We start from the raw sequence: 15,078 nt of genomic DNA on the forward strand, positions 1-15,078 counted from the left end.
AGATCTTATGCATTTTTGAGTGCTTGACAAATTTTTATTTGCAAACAAGATGGCTCAAAACTTTGCATTAAATTTTGCTTCAAAATGGAATAAAGTGCAGCACCACACTTGATGTGCTGACTGTGGCTTTAGACAAATCTGCTACGAGTAAGACAATAGTTTATGAGTGGTATAAGGGTTTCAAAGAAGATCGAGAAGACGTTGGAGACTACAACTGCCCTGCACGCCCTAGCAAATCTATTTATTACTGATGATGATATGAAAAAAAGAAAATGGTTCTGGAAAATAACCTAATCACCATCAGAGAGGTTGCTGACAATTTAGAAATATCTTTTGGCTCAAATCAAACAATTTTTTTTTGATGTTTTGGCCATGGAACTTGTACCAGCAAAGTTCGCTTCAAACTTCTTGAATTTCAACCACAAATTACATCATGTACACATTGCTCAGAAATTGCTCAAGGAAGTCGACAACAATCCACAGCTTCTAAAGGAGGTTATAACATGTGACAAAACACTGGTAAATGTCAGAACCAATGCCCAATCATGATTGAAGATCCAAGACCGGAAAAAATTCGACAAGTTCAATCATGTGTGAAGGTCCTTCCTACTGTTTGCTTCGATTAAAACAGGATAGTGCATCATGAGTTCCTGTATTATGGTTGTACAGTCAATAAGAAATACCACCTGGAAGTTATGCGATATCTGTGTGAAGCAATTCAAAGAAAACAACCAGACTATGGCAAAATCATTCATGAAAACTGAATCACAATAATGCCCCACTCACACGTCATCGAATGTTCCATTATGTTGCCTCAGCTTAAGCCACAGCCACAGCATTTGCCAGACATGGCACCCTGCAACTTCTTTCTATTTCTGAAGCTGAAGAGAATCATGGAAGGACATCATTTTGTCACCATTACTGATATAAAAACAGAGTCGCTGAAGGAGCTGACCTCCAAAACAAAAAGCAAGTTCCAGAGGCACCTTCAAAATTGGAAAAGTACCAGCGCAAGTGTCATAGCCGAGGGGGATTACTTTGAAGGGGACAAAGTTGATGTTGACAATAAGTAAACAAAGATTCTTTATGAAAAACAAAAAATAAATACCATTAGTTTTTGAGCATACCTTTTATTAGAACAAGTGCCAAAGTGCGTACACTAAAAACAAAGTTCTATGTATGAAATTCTTATGCATCCAGATGGATAAGTCCGCAGCTCGTTATCTACAGGGTAGCGTTGCTGCCTATGGATCACAGGGTCCAGGGTTCAATTCTCCGCTGGGTCAGTGATTTTCTCTGCCCAGGGACTGGTTATTTTTGTTGTCATCATCACTTCATCATCATTCACAAAAATGGAGAGTGAACTGTGCAAAACCATGGGAATTTGTATGGGTGCCGATAACCGCATCATTGAGCACTCCACAAACCAATCAATCACCACCACCATCCAGATAGATAAAATACTGAAGTTACAGCAGTAGGTGGATAAGTTAGTCAAAAAGCTAAATGCTTCCCACTCAGTTGAGAAAGGCAGCTAAAACAGTCTTAATTAAGTAATTCATACTACAACGACTGATTGAAGGACTCAAGGGTAACAAGTAGTAATGAAAGGGGATAACACCACCACCCTGTCACATTTCAATTCCTTCATCTTTCTTAACATAATGGAATTAGTGCATGAGGCGTAGCAGCAACTTCACAAGCTGGGAATCACCAATGGGTGTCCTTAGTATGTGTGGTGATGAATAACAGTGTAAGTTATATTATGAGTTACCTGAAACAAACCGTGTGTCAGTCGAGGAATGTTGCAAAATAGGGACCAACTAAATGAGGCAGTGGGTTATGACAATGACCTCGTATTTGGGAGGATGGAGTTGCTCTGTCTGGCTACCCTGATTTGGGATTTTCAAGCTTTTCGTAAATCCCTTAAGCAAATGTCGGACTGGTTCTTTAATCAAGGGCACAGCCAATCACCTGGGTTATTCTCATGAACCATGCCAGTATTATGTGTGTTTATTAGCATTGTATTATGATGGTGATACTAAGATGAGTAATGATAAATAAATAAATAAATAAATAAATAACAAACATTCTAATTATGTCATTATGCAGATCAAATTATTAGCATAATTTGGATGCCATCACTTAATACTGTTTTATGGTATAATCTACTCAGACAAAGCAAGGTAAGACCGCGCGCGTGCGCGCACGCGCACACGCACACACATAAAAAGTCATTAAAATATTTACCTCAATATTTTGACTTACGGATGTAACTTTAGTTAATCACTAATGTCAAGTTTAAAGTGATGTTAGGCTCCAGGCTCCACAAATAATTCCCACACTTCCCAATACGAATAGGTTCCCAGGAAATAGTGAAGAATGTGATACAAACCACCAGTTTTACTTGCGATTATACCTGTTAACTTGACCATTTCACAACCAGCTAGTGTCTTTAAATCTAAACTATATCCCTGATGACCTTGCGCAGGTCAGTCTGGTACCATAATCATGATTTTTTTTAAAAAAAGGGGGTGGGGCCGCAACAGATATGTATCTCGTACACAGTGCAAGCCATCAGTACATTCTTTGAAGGCTGACACCTTATGTTACACAAACAGTACCCAGTGTTTCTGTCTGTGTATTGTTTACAAAACAGAGTTTTTGTTGGTTAGTAAGGTTGTGGTAAATGACCTATCCTGAATCACACGCTGATGTCAAGGTCAGATTGTTGGAAGATGAGAGTCTGGTTGTAAGTCAGTAAATATACATTGTGGATTAGGCCTACACAGCTCCATTGACAGCCCTCATTAAAACACACACTAGTTAGCAATGCGATACCATGCCGACAGACTAATGATGTTAATGACATCGCAAAATACAAGCCCTAATTAACATTCAATGGGTAACTGAACTACCATGATGAAAACTTTAGCAAAATAAAATCTGACAAACAGAGGACCTTCACGAGAATAGAGGGTACGGGCCTTGTGGGTTCTCATCATTAAAGTCTTCAAAAGCAGGAAGTTCCAACTAAGCACCACAACCTTCGCAGCAGGACTGCTGAAGTGTTTCCATAAAAATAATAATAATTAGGTTTGTTAGATTTTTCAGTGAAAAAACGTGTGCAACTTTTAGTGGTATCTAGTGTGTCGACAAGTAAGGGTTATTAATTTTCCAGTGTGGTGCATGACAAATCATACTATGTAACTCATTTTCTTTTGTCATGTCAAATGCTGTTTGTCTTCTGTTATTTGTATTTCATTGCCATCATGGAAAGTTTTTTAAATGAGAGTACAAAACATGATATTTCAAATGTGCAACGCAGTTCTGAAGACATGCACAGTATTGGGAAAACTGAGAAAAGTGTGTTACATATAGTGGCTATACTATGGATGGCTTTCACACCAGACACAGAGCTGTGATGTATAAACAGGCTCCTCATGCTAGCTGAACACACTAGTTAATTCACCAAGAAGCACTGGCAACAAAATGCATGCAACCTGTGCTACATGAAGTTCTTCAATCACTTGACAAAATGAGGAACTTCACTAAAAGTTGGCCACTTTAGTAGAGATGTTTTTAACAAATTTGTGTTGATTTGGGGGCTGAGCACATTTCCCTAATTTATTGGAGAGATTCTCACTGGCTTTCATGTGAGAATGTCGTGAAAAGGGTTTATTATCTCAGGAATGAACTTCACACTTACCTTGTTCAAGAGAAACACTGAATTTCAAGAAGTTCGTAGAAAGTGACTTTTTACTGAAGTCGCCGTACTTTGAAAACTCAATTCTTTGAATGCATCCCCCTTCAAGTTAAGGAGAACAATGTGCTACTACAAGACAAAATTTCGGCCTGCAGAAAGAAGCTAATATATCATGGAAGAAAAAGGTGGGTGATAAAAATGTACATTATATCGTCCCCATTTTTCAAACAGTTTTAGAAGACCATAACTTTCATTTGAATGCAAAATTCAAGTCTGTGTTTGTGGATCATTTAACTGAACACAGTGATTACTTTCTGAAGTACTTTCAAGAAAAAGTTGAGCAACACAACTGGATCAAAGATCCAGTCAGTACAGGCATACCTTCAATGCTTACCATTGAAGAACAAGAGCAATTTACTGTTATTTCTTCACACTAAATTCAAAGTCTGTATCCTCCATCACTGTGAGTTTTGGAGCTTGATTAAACAGAAGTATCTGCAAACAGCTAACAAGGCCCTACAAGTTTTGATCGCTTTTGTAATGTCCTACATATCGGAGGTGCATTTTTCAATGTTACCCGTCATCAACACGAAATAAAGATCATGAGTGAATGTGGATAATTAGATGTGAGTTTCAGTTTCCAATCTTGTACTGAGATGCAAATAACTGATTATGAAGAAGCAAGCCCATAGATTCAGTAGAAAGAATAAGATGTATCGACATTAAAAGTTCACTAAAATGTTTTCAACTGATAAAGCAATTGCTACTCTTATTCATTTTTTTAAAAAAAACTTATGTTTATTTACACCACATGCAAAAGGAGCCGCAGGTGTTTACATACAGGTCAAGGGAGCCATGTATCCATCAAGTTTGAAAACCACTCAACATCTCCAGACACACTGAAATAGGGATTTTGATCTGGGATGTAAATTATCTGTGAAATTCACAACAGACATAAAAAAAAGATTGTCATGACACATTTGTTGGCTTCGTCAACCCACATCAAACCCTTTACCTTCCAATCTAAATTAGGTCTTCAGCTACACTATAAATCAGTCTGACCTGAGAAATTTTTTTGAATTAAAACTGCTTTTTGTTGCAACACGTACTGGCTTTGCCAAAAATGGTTCAAATGGCTCTGAGTACTATGGGACTTACTGCTGTGGTCATCAGTCCCCTAGAACTTAGAACTACTTAAACCTAACTAACCTAAGGACATCACACACATCCATGCCCGAGGCAGGATTCGAACCTGCGACCGTAGCAGTTGCGCTGTTCCGGACTGCGCACCTAAAACCGCTAGACCACGGCGGCCGGCTGGCTTTGCCAACTCACAACAGAACTGTCGCCTTCCAACCCACACTACACCTCAGGATACTTTACAGTTTAATCTATTACCACAATGTCAAACAGAAAAAATATATTAATTTAGTACACAACAAAATCTTGAATGTCATTACCCTAGCTATCTCCACTAGACCTATTCAAGTTTATCAACATGACCTTTGATCACTTGCACAAAATAAACAATGTAGGAAAACATACAACCAATTTCTAAAAATGGAACGGACAGCATTTACATAAAATACGATTCCACACTACAGAGAATATACCAAAGTCTCATCCTGGTCACTATACCCAAAATGCCTATTTTCCAAGTGCTGCCTGATATTTTCAAGTTTTTAAAATGTTTGAAGGTTTTAATAACAACAGCACCCAGGCCAAAAAACCACCTATCCCATACAGGTCCTGGTTATTGGTTTTTGTTCTGCAAATTAGGCCTACTTTATGTTTTCATCCTTGAGCTGGTGCAGTCTCCTGCTTTGTTTCATTAATTTTTGACACTAGAACAAATTCTATTTGGATCCTACATTTCCAGAGATTTCCATAACTTTAACAGCTGGTCTGATTTCGGCCCATGAATCACACTTATCAAACCAACCACATCAGTGAATCAATCATTTCCTCCTCTTCAATGTCTTTGTCCTCTTCTGACAACTTTTTTATTTTATATACCGTCATGTGTCCTATTCTTTCCTGTTACTTTTTATTTCTCCGAAACCATTTTCAACCCAATATGCAGCATCAACTGTTACGATGAACAGTTCTCTGTATCGATTAAATGTATTTGATCTACTGTCATTTAGCTTCACTGTCAGATTCATTCCCAAGCAATCCATACTGCATTCATATTTGTTGTTCTCATGTTGATAAATTGTATGTTCTGAGTTATCAATGGCATTCAAAATTCTTATTTTGTTGCCCATGCTTCACTTTTCTCTGTAACCAAGTCATTTAACTGAAGCAAGGAAAGCTTTGCAAACAATTCTGGAAGAGAGGAGATCACCATTTCAACGTCCCGTCGACAAGATCACTAGAGAGAGCACAAGCTTGGGTTGTTAGGGAAGGATGGTGAAGGAAATGCGAACTGCCCTTTCAAAGGGAAAGTATGTAGGGAAATCACGGAAAACCCAAATCAGAATGGCTGGACGCAGCTTTAAAAAAAATTATCCTCATGAATGTGTGCCCAGTGTGCAAAGGAAACAATTTTTCTAAAATGTACCCATGTTTTTCCAAACAATAAAAAGTCACAAAGACAACAGAGGCTGTTGTTCTGTATGGTCATCCTAATATAGTTTATACTAAATCATTTCCAGCAAATGACAGGCCAGTTCCTTCAACAATACAATGGCCAACTACTTGTCCTGTTTTCTAGCAACTACACTTTCACATGTCTGCACATATGACATATGTTTTCCTTGCATTGAGCTCAAAGGTGCTTTACCTTGGACAAATAAGTAACTAAAATTAAGTAGATCTCATAGCATTAAACACAGTTTTGTGTACTTACGAAACACACCAATTACTTCCCCAAGTTTTTCTTAATTGTTTGGACACCAGAATCATCTAAAATAAATATGTTCCCAACACAGTGGTATGTACATTGCCTACAACAACAAACATTTAAGATAACTGTCACTGTTAACACTCCCAAAATAGTGCAATAAAACTAAAATGTGGAATGGACTGCGAATGGGTGAAGAGGGCAGAAGGTGTGGAGTACTCCACACATATAATTCACAAGACAGTACTTGTGCCTACATTGCAAACACTCGAATGAAAATTTAAAGTAGCTGCTGGAGATTGATTCACAGTAAGTGACAACAACAACAAAAGGACTCTTACAGAACTGTTGAGACTGGGGGTTCTCTTAAGTAATAGAATACCAGCAAGGACAACATGAAATTAACTTTCCTGAAATACCTATTCTACCCAATGTAATGCTGTCAACATGTCATTCCACCTTTCATAAAAAGCCAAGTTACACTAACAACCAGAAATAAAATGGTTAATCAGACTCGGTAGAAGTTACACATTTGACACCTCTTGCATTTTTCAATATGATTCAGATGGCAACAGTACACTTTAGTAGTGGTCAAACTGTTAACACAATCAGATTACCTGCTTTCACATTCAATGGCTTCACCAACTCACAACCTAACTGTCACCCTCCCACCTACCTTAGTCCTCATACTGTGCTAAACATCAGTCTATCACCACAACCAACATTTCAAGGGAGTTCAATACGTAACTTTAGCTGTCAAACTCTAGTGATGTCCCTGGGAGAGGGGGGGGGGGGGCCGAGAGTCAGGGGTGGCGCTTAAGGTAAAGGAGCTAGGAACATAACGAGAGACAGTACTGTAAATACGAATAACAGATCTCTAGCCCGTTTCTGATTATGAACTTCAACAAATTTACGTTCCCAAGATTGACACATGAAACGTCTCACTACGTACAGTACTACAAAAAATATTCAAACAAAAATTGGATTTCCTCCGGTGTCATTCATAATTCCCCCCCCCCCCCCAAATCATTAAATTTTGACATTACAATGGCTAACGGAACGTAAAAGTTTCTTCGACAAAGGCCATGAAACCCGCATACTCATCAGCAACTGATAATGGATTAGTTAAGAACATTCTAAATCTGCTACGAGAAGCGAAGTAAAAATAATCAGACCTGTAATCAACAGCTGTTCAAGTGAATGTATTTGTTCTGCCCTATTGTTGATATTACAATACTGTTGACTACATAGCCTGCTTTCCTCCTAATCATTTTACAGCTAATTCATGACAACACAAAGTGCTATGCAGTACGTCTGATTGCTGTTCACAGTCCAAATCAGAATACGTATGGTCTAAAGAAATTGCACTCAAATAATGCTTTAGCTCTTAAAAAGTTAACACAGGGAATGGAACGACTGATGTCCAACAGAAGCGAAAATGCCGGAGGGCGTGGCATAGTGCACGCACTAAACAAATGTTACTTCTACTTTAGTTTTCGGCACTAATCATTTAAAATATGCACTATAAACAACGATGTGTGAGATAATTGGCTACAAGGAGCTTATTAGCGTACTTTCCAGTCGACGATCAGTCCTCAAACACAACAGTGATTCCTCCATCACACATTTACATAGTGACATAAAAGCAAATCAAATGCCAAAACACTCACATAATTTTTGTATTGACAATAACGCAATTAAATATTCACACACCCTTGACTGTAAAGCCATCACATGTGTTCTCCCTAAGTTTTCATTCCGCATCACAACGCCATTTTCCGCTGGACGGAATATCTTTGCTACAGATACGTCCCAGCGCAGCGTTCAACACTCAAGTTCAACGTCAAAAATAGCTTTGCGAGATAAGCACATTTAATACGTAAATCCTAGTAGCCAACATTTTTCAGCCATATAAACAAAAACTTTAAAGTAAAATTAAGTATATATAATGGAGACGGAAGAGTAAGACGAATTGTACAAACTGTCGCAGTGTCATACTTTAATATTCGGTCGCCCTACACGTCCAAAATGCTTAATAATACTTCAGAAAATAAATAAATACAAAGTGTTATTAAGTAAGTCTGTTCAGAAATACATAATCTCACTGTTTAAAATTTACTAATCTGCTATTACACATAAAATGGCATCAAATTCATTTGCAATCACTGACACTGCAGACCTATTTCATTCACTGAAACCGAGCGAGGTGGCGCAGTGGTTGGCACACTGATCGCACATTCGGGAGGACGATGGTTCAATCCCGCGTCCGGTCACCCTGATTTAAGTTTTCCGTGATTTCCCTAAATCACTTGAGGCAAATGCCGGAATGGTTCCTTTGACAGGGCACGGCCGACTTCCTTCTCCATCCTTCCCCAATCCAATGAGACGGATGACCTCGAAGTTTGGTCTCTTCCCCCAAATCAATCGAATCCAATCACTTACTGAAATAACGAAAAATGTGGCATCCATACTTTTTTTCTTTTTTTCTTCTAGAGTTCCAGAGTTGTCGTTTCTTCGCTAGACAAATTCTTGACGTGAAATGCAAGCACATACAACGTGTAGAAATATACACAGCATTACAGGTGCCGCACATTTTGTAAACTGCAAGATAAAGTCTATAGGATGGACACGACATCGCGGAGTCGCAGGCCGACATGGCGCAGCGTCGCAAGGGGAACTAACTGAACAGTACAGACTTCGCGACTGAACATTCTGCATACATCTTGTGCTATCGAAAATCTGTTATAACTATAGTGCCATAACACAGTTTTACGTTAGACAGTGTTATTTGTTTCCAGCAAGTTTGTAACACACTCGTTTAAATACAACTAAATATTAGGCAGGAGCATACGTTCGTAGCGTTTTTCAATAAGTTTAAGAAACATAACAGACTTTAGTCATCAATAATATATTCTCTTTCACTATTTACAACAGTCGGCCAATATAGGGGTAACTTTTAGATTCCGCGACTGTAGATATCACGTTGCTTTGAGGCGAAGAATTCTTCCAGCGCATTTTCATCCGGAAAGGAAGTTGCTGAAAGGTTGTTCGGTAGATAGCGGAAGAGGTGACAATCTGAGGGCACAAGGCCAGGTGGATAAGGTGGCTACGGAATGAATTCCCAACCCAACGCCTGTCTAATGTGTTTTGACATTCTAGCAGAATGCTGGCGGTCGTTGTCGTGGAGTAACATCACGTCATGCATCCTTGCTGGTCATTGTTCTCGTATTGGCTCTGCAAGACAGTTATTGACACCAAATGTCATCAGCGATGGTTGCATCCCAAGGAAGTAATTCGTAGTACACCATACCGTCGCTGTTACACTAGATGCATAAAATTGTGGATGCACCCAGGTCTTTGTACGGGGAGTTGCTGCTTTGTTTCGGCTCTGCCATTCCTTTCTTTTGCGGAAGTTAGCATAACGCACCATTTATCGCCACCAGTAACTATACAGAATAGGAAAGGTCGGCGTTGTTCACGAGTCAATCGATGACGAGCAAGCAGAGATGTACAAATGGCCACCAACTGGTTTCTATGATTTTGGCTGAGAGCATGCAGTACCCAAACACCCCACTTTTGAACCTTCTGCATTGCATGCAAATGTTGTACGATAGTGGAATGATCACAGTCATCACATTTGCCAGTTATTGCGTGTAGTGATGTGGATCATTGTGGATTAATGTGTTAAAACGATCTTCATCAAACCCCAAAGGTATTTCTGAACATGAAGGGTCACCAATGTCAAAACAATCCTCCTTAAAATGATAAAATCGCTTTTGCTGTGATCTATCCAATTGTATTATCTCCATACATGAATCAAATGTTTCTGGGTCCGATCACCTTTCCACTCAACTCAAACAGAAGAATATGTCGGAAAGTTTCCGTTTCTCCACTTGGCATTCCATTTTCTAGCGTCCACAGCTCCATCCATTATCTCGAAATGACAAAAGACAATGTGTTACATCAAAGCGCAACAGTAAACTACAGATACAAAGTAGCAATCGATAAATAAACCCACAGTAACTGAAACATCAATGTGCAAAACAAAAATACTACAAACCTAAGCAACCAGCCTGTTACAATAAAGCCATGATTTCAGAAACCTATAAACTGAGTGTTTAATATAATACATTCCATTATTTATGTGGTGAAAACAATACCCAGTGCGAATCGAAAGTGAAGGCTAAGGTTTCCGCTGAATATTGTGTACCGGTGCAGATTCTGGCCTGCGAGTGAAATGGTCCTTCATCGTGAGTAGTGTTGTGTCGCACACGCCATGTGCATGTGTGTACAAACACTGTGGCGTTAAACATTCCGCGCCAGACACCAGAGGGACTGCGTTTTATATATGTGTTTTGGTTTTGTTTATTTTTTGATTTTGATTTATATGTTTTTGTATCTTTCATTCCTATTTATTAGTGCATAGTCATGGTATAATTCGAATGTATTGTTTCTTGCAGATTAACTGTGAGTAGTGAGCTTGTATTCTTAGAAGCCATTATTTTTCTTCGTCGTTTCTCCTGTGATTCCATTCTAAAAAGTTTGTCACTTTTGCATGAGGGACTTTTGGTGCAGCACAGTTCACCATATTGAGTTTCCATGCAGGAGTAAACCATCGAATGACAGCCTACCTGGTCTGTACCAACAAACTGGTTGCCCCGACGTAATCGCCTGTGTAACATCACGAAGGAGATTTGCAAAACGACAGACACAGTGGCTGTGACTGGTCCTGCCACATTGTGAGTGGCTGTGCAGTTACCATCTTTCTGGCGACACAATCTGGCATGTAGAGGCTAGCTTTTTCTATTTCGGAATGTCAGTGGACGCTGCCCAGTTTGAGCTGGTAGTAAGACAGTGGATCACTAGTACTCTGTGGAGGTACAGGATGTAATTATCTTACTGTCAGAAGCTATCTCCAATGACTGGCTTAATACAGAAGTGGAAAGCATTAGGATCGCAGGGAGAAAGAATCTCACTCATGAAGATATTGGAGACATAGAGCCTTCGCAGTACTTTCAGCACCCAGAAAGCAAAGTGGAAGCAGGAACCATACTGGACAACTCACTGTGCTTCATACAGAGCAGTTGTTTACCACTGCTTATCAAAGCAATCAAACAATCCCTGGCTGACACATCCTTGGACATGGTAGTAGAACTGGCAGATAAAATCCAATACACGATGGTGCTGGCCCCTGTCAGCACCACCAAAATGCAATGCATTGGCGTGACGCCAAACATTTCACATGCGGATTACGACGTCTTGGCACTCTATTATCTCACTGTAACTCAAGCAATGACAGAGGCCAGAAACGATACCACCAATACTCATACAGCAGATCATCAACGACCGCTTTTGTAACCAGGCCTGTGTAGCAAGGTATCTACTGATATCATTGAGAATTCTGGTAGCAAGCTCCCAGACGCTCAACCCATCTGCGTTTACCCCTATGTCAGCTGCAGTCTGAAGTAGCCGCCACCTCTGATTTCCAGTCAGTGTGTCAGCGAGTGTTTGTTGGTAATTGGCAGTCCAGGTGGAAATATTTAATATACACTGGATCCAGTTTGTGTATTTATCCAGAGACCAAATGGTTCAAATGGCTCTGAGCACTATGGGACTTACCAGCTGTGGTCATCAGTCCCCTAGAACTTAGAACTACTTAAACCTAACTAACCGAAGGACATCACACACATCCATGCCCGAGGCAGGATTTGAACCTGCAACCGTAGCGATCACGTGGTTCCAGACTGAAGCGCCTAGAACGGCACAGCCACACCGGCCGGCTATATCCAGAGACCATGTTCAACAGAAGATAAACATCTGCAACATTCTATCTGACCTCTGTGAACGACTCAGCCATAACGACATATGGCTAGTATTAGATCTGGGTTTGTGTCGAGCTTTCACATGGGATTTCACCATCGTGTACATCAGCGAACGCACTATTGCAACAGAATTTTTTGCCCTATTATAACCTGCAGTTGGACGTGAAGAACATGTGCCTGGTTGATAGCAGCACTCGCCTGACAGCGTCTGGATTGCGACAGGATGCAGCTGTGCACACTACCAAACTGATTCAAGTCACAGGTAGAGAGTATGTCTAACTGTTGCGCCGATTTCTGGCCCTGACATCTCCATCTGCCCATCTAAGGAGGTAATGCATAACACTGTTCATTATCTAAAGACAGCCAATAAGCCTCCCACATCTTGTAGACTGTGACATTTGGCTCCAGACCTGCTGGCGATCACAAAGGCACAGTTTGATGGTATGATATGTGAAGGAGTCATATGCCCACCAAGCAGTCCCCATTCCTCACTGTTGCATCTCGTTCTGAAGAAGTGTAGTGTGTGGCGCCTGTAGAGCGATTATAGAGCTCTTAACGTCAGAATAATATCAGACACATACCCTGTGCCACTGTTGCATAATTAGAATTATGTGTTAAGTAATGCCAATATTTTCAGTGTTCTAGACTCTACTAAATCATACACGCTAATACTCATAATGGAACTGGATATCTTGAAGATAGCTATAATTACTACTGTCTGAGTGAATGCTATGATGTGTGGTCTCCAGAATGTCGCAAAAACTTACCAAAGGTTTACTAACTAAGTCTATCTTTCTGGTTGCCTATGTTCACGATATTCTGATTTTGTCAGCCTTGTCTGAGCAGCATCGTCAAGCTTTAGAAGAAGTGTTCAAACAGTTGGAATGACATGGAGTGGTCCTCAACACTGCTATATGTATCTTTGGTCAGACACAAGTGGATTTCCTGGGATATAGAGTATCATACCTGAGATGGTGGAAGCTGTTAGTAGATCGTATGGCCAAGCAACACCAATTAATTACACCGATTTCTGGGAATATTTAATTTCTACTGCCACCACCTGCCACGCTATGTTGAGCTACAAGAGCCATTAATTTCAGTGTTCTCTGGCCTGAAACATAAAGGAAACTGATGGTATAACCTTGACATTTGAGGCAGCCAAGAGTATCGTGGATGCTACATTGTTCACGCACCCTGAGCCTAATGCACCATGAGCACTGATAGTTGATACTTATCAGTCGGTGATTAGCATGGTGTCATAGAAATGGTGCGATGATGCATGGCAACCACTAGCGTCCTTCTCATGAAAACTACACCCTCACAATAGAAATGGATATCTTGGGGACTTCTAGCCATGTACGAGGCCATTATATACATCAGACATTAGCTGGAAACCAGATACTTTTTTATCTGTACTGATCACAAACCATTTACATACGCCTATTGTCAGAACATCACGAACTGACCGCCAAGACAGCACAACCAGCTCATGTTCATCTCACGTTTTAGTTCCAATGTTTGGCATATCTTTGGTATTAACAATGTGGTAGCCAATTGTTTCTCTCAGGTAGGCACCATCTCCAGCACATTCAGTTACACTAATCTTAGCTAAAGCACAACAAATGGACCTGTAATACTAAAAGCAGCATCACCAGCATTCAACATCCAGCTAACTGAGGTTCCTTGAAATGATGTAAAACTGTATTGGGCCATTCCCATCTCACAATCTCGTCCTTCCCTATCAGCCAGTTTCAGGAGAGATGCATTCGCGACTTTACATGGATTGTGTCAGCCTGGTACGATCAATGACCCCTCTGGTGACAAACAGTAATGTTTGGTCAGGGATATAAAAAGACTGCCGTGAATGGGTGAGGAGTGGCATTAGATGTCACTGATGTGCATGCACCTGTAGAGAACTTTCAGACATCATCACCTGCTACGCCGAAGTCCACATGGCTGTCGTCAACCCAATTGCCAATGCCATCTTCTCACAACGATATAACATTTCACTCATTGGCCAGAAGCTACAGTATTTTGGTGGAAACATTAGACTTCGCTTTTGTGTCGCACTCGGTATCATGATTTGGCTGTCCACTGCACATCACAATGAAATGTGGGCAGCACTATGAGTCTGACATGGCTGACCATTGTGGCCGAGTGGTTCTAGGTGCTTCAGTCTGGAACCGCGCGTCTGCTACGGTCGCAGGTTCGAATCCTGCCTCGGGTATGAATGTGTGTGACGTCCTTAGGTTACTTACGTTTAAGTAGTTCTAAGTTCTAGGGGACTGATAACCTCAGATGTTAAGTCCCATGGTGTTCAGAGCCATTTGAGTCTGACCTGTTCACCCAACTGGCTAAATTTTGCAGCACAGCTCACCACATAATGACGAGCTACCACCCAAACAGCAATGGGATCATTGAGAAATGGCACTACTCACTTAAAGCAGCAGTGATGTGCCTAGACACCAAGTTGACTAACAGCAATCCTATGATGCTACTGAGCCTAAGGAACACTTATAAAGAGACTTAGATGCTTCACTGGTTGACCAGGAGTACATTGCAGCTAGCTGGTGAATTTGTGGACTTGAACACTCTGTCACAGCTGGATCCAGATCAGTCCTACTTTGTTCATCGACTAAGAGACCACATAATCCAGTACCGTCCCCACCAGCCTTCCAGAGATGGAATAGCCTCTACCCCAGTGC

At 40.5% G+C, this 15,078-nt stretch overlaps 1 protein-coding gene across 10 annotated transcripts in view; it reads right to left on the reverse strand.

The window, feature by feature from the left end:
• LOC126366003 (ubiquitin carboxyl-terminal hydrolase 47) overlaps nucleotides 1-8,384 on the reverse strand; it is a 150,179-nt gene extending 141,795 nt beyond the window's left edge. For 2 of the 10 annotated variants that reach the window (XM_050008846.1, XM_050008840.1), the window contains exon 1: nucleotides 8,222-8,359. The gene's annotated coding sequence lies outside the window, so the exon portion shown is untranslated. Of the gene's footprint in view, nucleotides 1-8,125 lie in introns of all 10 variants that reach the window. The other 8 variants (XM_050008836.1, XM_050008835.1, XM_050008847.1 and 5 more) reach the window with 7 other exon arrangements.
• Between the last annotated feature and the right edge of the window lie 6,694 nt (nucleotides 8,385-15,078).

The sequence above is a fragment of the Schistocerca gregaria genome, chromosome 4, assembly GCF_023897955.1.
Source record: "Schistocerca gregaria isolate iqSchGreg1 chromosome 4, iqSchGreg1.2, whole genome shotgun sequence".
Taxonomy (NCBI): Eukaryota; Metazoa; Arthropoda; class Insecta; order Orthoptera; family Acrididae; genus Schistocerca; species Schistocerca gregaria.